General features: G+C 48.2%; 1 protein-coding gene across 1 annotated transcript in view; it reads left to right on the top strand.

The window, feature by feature from the left end:
* LOC311248640 (uncharacterized protein) overlaps positions 1-5,000 on the top strand; it is a gene marked incomplete at its 3' end in the record, with an annotated part of 164,171 nt that overhangs the window by 158,662 nt on the left and 509 nt on the right. The gene's annotated exons all lie outside the window — the stretch shown is intronic.

The raw sequence follows: 5,000 nt of genomic DNA, 5'->3' as shown, positions 1-5,000 counted from the left end.
TCCCACTCACTGTCCGTCTGTCTCTCTCTCTCTCTGTCTGTTACTGTATCTGTCCATCTATATCTTAGTTGCTCTCTTGCCCCCCCCCCCCCCCCCCCATCACTGTATTATTGATGTAGTGAAGTGCCCTGAGCTGATTGATTGTCAGGAGGATTTTGATGCTGACGGACGGGTCTGACACATTGGATGGAAAGAGAGAGTTTCCAAGCGAGCAGCAACACAGCTTAGAGTCCCTCTTAGCTGTCAGGGAGGCTTACCGGTGAGAAACTATTGGCATGGGCATATTATGTTTAAGTCAAGTATTAGAGGGTTTCTTTTTTCCGGAACGTCTCGTCTGTTTTATTGTATGTTACATGGGGTGGGTGGGAATCTTCGGGAATCCCACAATTTGATTAGATTTAGATTCTTGGGCTCATGATTTGACTTACTATCGATTCTTTGCGATCATCTCAGCAATTTGATTATATTCTAGATTGCTGTTATTAACCTTTGTGTGACAAAGCTTGTATATTGTATCGAGTCTTTCTGCTGCGGCTAATCATGGAACTCGAGTCTTTTTGCTGCGGCTAATCATGGAAATCTGTAGGATTTTACGATTTATAGTTCTAAGGTCATAAATTCTGAATTTGTGAATGGATTGGAGTTTGTTCATCTCAACCCCCCCCCCCCCCCCACCCCCACCCCCCCATGATGTTAGTTGGCTGGAATGAATTATGTTAGTTTATGTTGATGTTTATTTTTGCTTAGGTCACCTAGAGTGCTTTGGGTTGGATAGTGTATTTGGACAGGTCTGAGTGTCTGTGTCTGTTTGTGCATGTTTACCGAATTGCTTCCATCTTGTTTACAGAATCTGACGTCAAGCCAAGTGTGTGTGTGTGTGTGTGTGTGTGTGTGTGTGTGCGTGCGTGCGTGTGCGTGTGCGTGCGCGCGCGTGTATTCAGGAGCATTTCCTCCTCTGTGTTTTATGGCTGTCTGTTTGTGATTGCGGGATCCTTGTGTCTGTGTGACCGTGATTCAGTGCGTGTCCCTGGCCCTACACTTGTTGGTAGATGATTTAAGGACTGCTGACGTGCCTGCTGTGTTTGCGTGGATCTATTTGGAGGCATGGTTCTAAGAGCTCCAGGAAGGCCCCCACGCAGACCACGGCCAGAGGGGGGAGCCTCTGCTCGGGCTGGGCATGCGTCAGAGGCTGTGGGTGGAGGGCTGGAGCTGAGTAGGGAGCTATAGTATTTCAGGCTCAGTGAGCAGAAGAGACAGGCTCATAAATAGCGGTTTTATTGCTGAGCCGCTGTGCTGAGTGAGCCCCCGTCTTTCAGCGCAAGATCACTGCCGTGATTGATGTTCCCCGTGTGCCAGGGGGAGAGGGGGAGGGGGGAGGCACGCCACACAGTGGAAACAGTGGACATGGTGAGGCTGGCAGAGCCCGCTGCCCTCCACCCCCCCACCTGCCAATCTCCTGTCCCGAGGCGGCCTTCACATCTCTGTGTGGCCGCAGCAGGAGCCCCGGTCTCACACAGATGATACACGCTCTACCATCATCATCAAACCTTCATAATATGCTCGTAAAATCATGCAACTATGCCATGCCGGACCCCCCCTGGTCTGTTTTATGGCCCATGTGCGACAAACACAAGAACATCAGAACATCTCTAGGACTCTGCTGCCAGCTACCTTTGGGGTCAACGACATGACTGGCATATTGTTGTGTCTGAGTGCATTATTTCCTTTTAAAATAATTGTATAAATTCATGACACGTATCACTTTATCCTATAAAACCTATTTACTGTAGTTTGAATACATTTTTCAGTACATTCAAATACATTTTATGCATCTTTTATACACACTGTGTACTCACACACACACAACAGTACGCACTGTGTACTCACACACACAACAGTACACACCTTTGAACACAAACACACACACACACACTCACTCACTCACTCACACACACACACACACACACACACACACACACACACACACACACACACACACACACACACACACACACACACACACACACACACACACACACACACACACACACACACACACACACACACACACAAACACACACACACACACACACACACACACACACACACACACACACACACACACACACACACACACACACACACACACACACACACACACACACACACACACACACACACACACATGAACACAAACAGACAAGCCTGGGGCCCAGATGGCCTTTCATCCAGCATGTTATTTCATAGTTACAGATCTATGAAATGTCTAATAACTGGCCTGTCTTTTCCAGCTGCTTTTGCTGTTCTGTGTTCAATGACAAACTGCCTCTCTGTGTTGCTCTAATGCAGAGGATGTAAGGGGTGATTATGTTCTATATGTCTTCCGTGCGGTGGTTTTGTTTTTAGAAGCATGCTAAGTTAGGGAGGCTAGCTGGTTATAGTCTGGCAGGGCACTAGGGTTGGGGACATGTGGTTAAAGCACCACAGAGATTTCTTCATTCAGTGCCAGAGTGCAGCAACGCTCAAAGCTTTTGAGAAAACATCTGATGGAGCCTTTGAGTGTTCCCAGATTGGAAATGTGAATAGCAGCTTTCATGGAGGCTGCTTGCTCTAATGTGTCTTTGAGCAGCGGGTGTGTGTGTGTGTGTGTGTGTGTGTGTGGTGTGTGTGTGTGTGTGTGTGTGTGTGTGTGTGTGTGTGTGTGTGTGTGTGTGTGTGTGTGTGTGTGTGTGTGTGTGTGTGTGTGTGTGTGTGTGTGTGTGTGTGTGTGTGTGTGTGTGTGTGTGTGTGCGTGCGTGTGCGTGCGTGTGCCTGTGTGTCTTTGAGCAGTTTGTGTGTTTACATAAATAACTCTAGGCGGAGACTAAAAGGCAGAAATGCACAGCTGGGTGTAGATGTGGGGCCTTTTCAAATGTTGATGTATCAATCCTTGGTAGAGACCTGCCTTTAAAATGATTTCTAGAGAGACTGGGAGCAGATGAAACAAGCAGGTCTTCTCTCTGCTTGCCCGCCGGAGGAGACCTTTCAGAGCCTGCTACCCTCCCTGAGTACACTGAGGACGTAACCAAGAATCTGTCTGTCTGTCTGTCTGTCTGTCTGTCTGTCTGTCTGTCTGTCTGTCTGTCTGTCTGTCTGTCTGTCTGTCTCTGTGTGTGTCTCTGTCTGTCTGTCTCTGTGTGTGTGTGTGTGTGTGTCTGTCTGTCTGTCTGTCTCTCTGTGTGTCTGCCTGTCTGTCTCTGTGTGTGTCTGTCTGTATGTCTGTCTCTGTGTGTGTCTGTGTGTCTGTCTGGGTGTGTGTCTGTATGTCTGTCTCTGTGTGTGTCTGTATGTCTGTCTCTGTCTGTCTGTCTGTCTGTCTGTCTGTCTGTCTGTCTGTCTGTCTGTCTGTCTGTCTGTCTGTCTGTCTGTCTGTCTGTCTGTCTCTGTGTGTGTCTGTCTGTCTGTCTGTCTGTCTGTCTCTGTGTGTGTCTCTTTCTGTCTGTCTGTCTGTCTGTCTGTCTGTCTGTCTGTCTGTCTGTCTGTCTGTCTGTCTGTCTGTCTGTCTGTATGTCTGTCTGTCTGTCTCTGTGTCTCCTATGCTCTTCCTCTCAGTCCTCTTGTGTTTTCATTCCTCACTAGAGTCCATTTGTCTCAAGCTTCTTCTCTGTTTTCTTCTCTGAAGTGATAATTAATTAGCTTTTTCATGTGATCGAGCTCAACCTGAACCCGATGTACCTTTCTCTCCCACTCTGACATTTAATGTACCGCTGCTGTCCGGTGAAAGCCTTTGTGTCTCCAATATTTTTACTTACATTTAACGCTTACATGGTGCTCTACTGTATGTTTCATGTCCCAAATCACCTTGAAAAAACCCACTCAAAACCCAACGTAGAACTTCATAAATACACAAGTGTCAATCCGAAAATGAGGTTGTCTCCCTTTAATTCCTGAAAGGTCTACCGTCGTGGACATACAAGGTTTTCACCCGACAGCAGCGACGCTCGGGTTTCGCCCACACACATTCAATAAACACCTCTAGAGTCTTTAGCCTTGGACACCCGCTCGCGTTTCCTATTCCCCCCGTCTGATCCAGGCATCTCTTGGCAGGGCCTGACGCATCCCACCGCCAGGACGACACACTGTTACAGCATTTGTTTTGCCAGGCAGGCACAGCAAGCAGGCATGTAGTCGCCCAGGGAGAAAGCAGCTTGACGAATGGCATCGAACTGGTCCTCAGAGGGAAGCACTGCAGCACTCTGTCTCCCCCTAGTGGCGGCTCGCCGCACCTCGAGCACTGAACTGTCTGGTTGGTTAATAATGTACAGTTCGTTCATGTGCAAGTGCCTGTTCACAGTACAGTATTTCCCACTGGGTTCTTGGTTTATTTGTGGTGGTGGCAAGCTGGGACAGGCAATATACACAGAGCAGCGGTACATGCACATATGTTTTCATTTGTTTATTTCACAGGGACAATGCACAATATAGCACCGGATAGAGCTAAAACGAATTTACATCCGAGGTCCTGTTATATCAGTTTTGGAACCATCCAGTATTTGTGGTGAGCCCGCTTGATATATTCATGCCGGTGTGTGTGTGTGGGTGCTGACAGGCAGGGATTACCTCCGATAGGCCTGGGATCAAATTCCTCACACTCCTTCCTAAAGCCTTATGAATCAGGTGTATTTTTGCCAGCAGGGCCTTTGTGGGCTATCAGGTTTTAAACAGGGTGTCTTTTTAAGCAGGCCAGGCCAAGCAGGGGGGGACAGTAGTAATGTCTCTATTGTTCCCCCTCGCTGCCGGAACGCACGTCCAGGTGACACGATGCGGTACACAGCATTACATGCTAATGTGGTGCTTTGATACGGATGGATCAGTGGTGTTTTGAAGAGGCAGAGATCATCGGATACACCGTGCTCTCTGATTCTGCAGCGGTCCAGCCTGAGACCCCGAACTCACCCTGAAACAATCACTCCTAACCTGAGCCCTTCTCCCACCTCTCTCTCTTTCTCTCTCTCTGTTCC

The sequence above is a fragment of the Notolepis coatsorum genome, assembly GCF_963971535.1.
Source record: "Notolepis coatsorum genome assembly, contig: SCAFFOLD_270, whole genome shotgun sequence".
NCBI classification, from domain to species: domain Eukaryota; kingdom Metazoa; phylum Chordata; class Actinopteri; order Aulopiformes; family Paralepididae; genus Notolepis; species Notolepis coatsorum.
The sequence above is the reverse complement of the archived record's forward strand: the minus strand, read 5'-3'. Positions and strand labels throughout refer to the sequence as shown.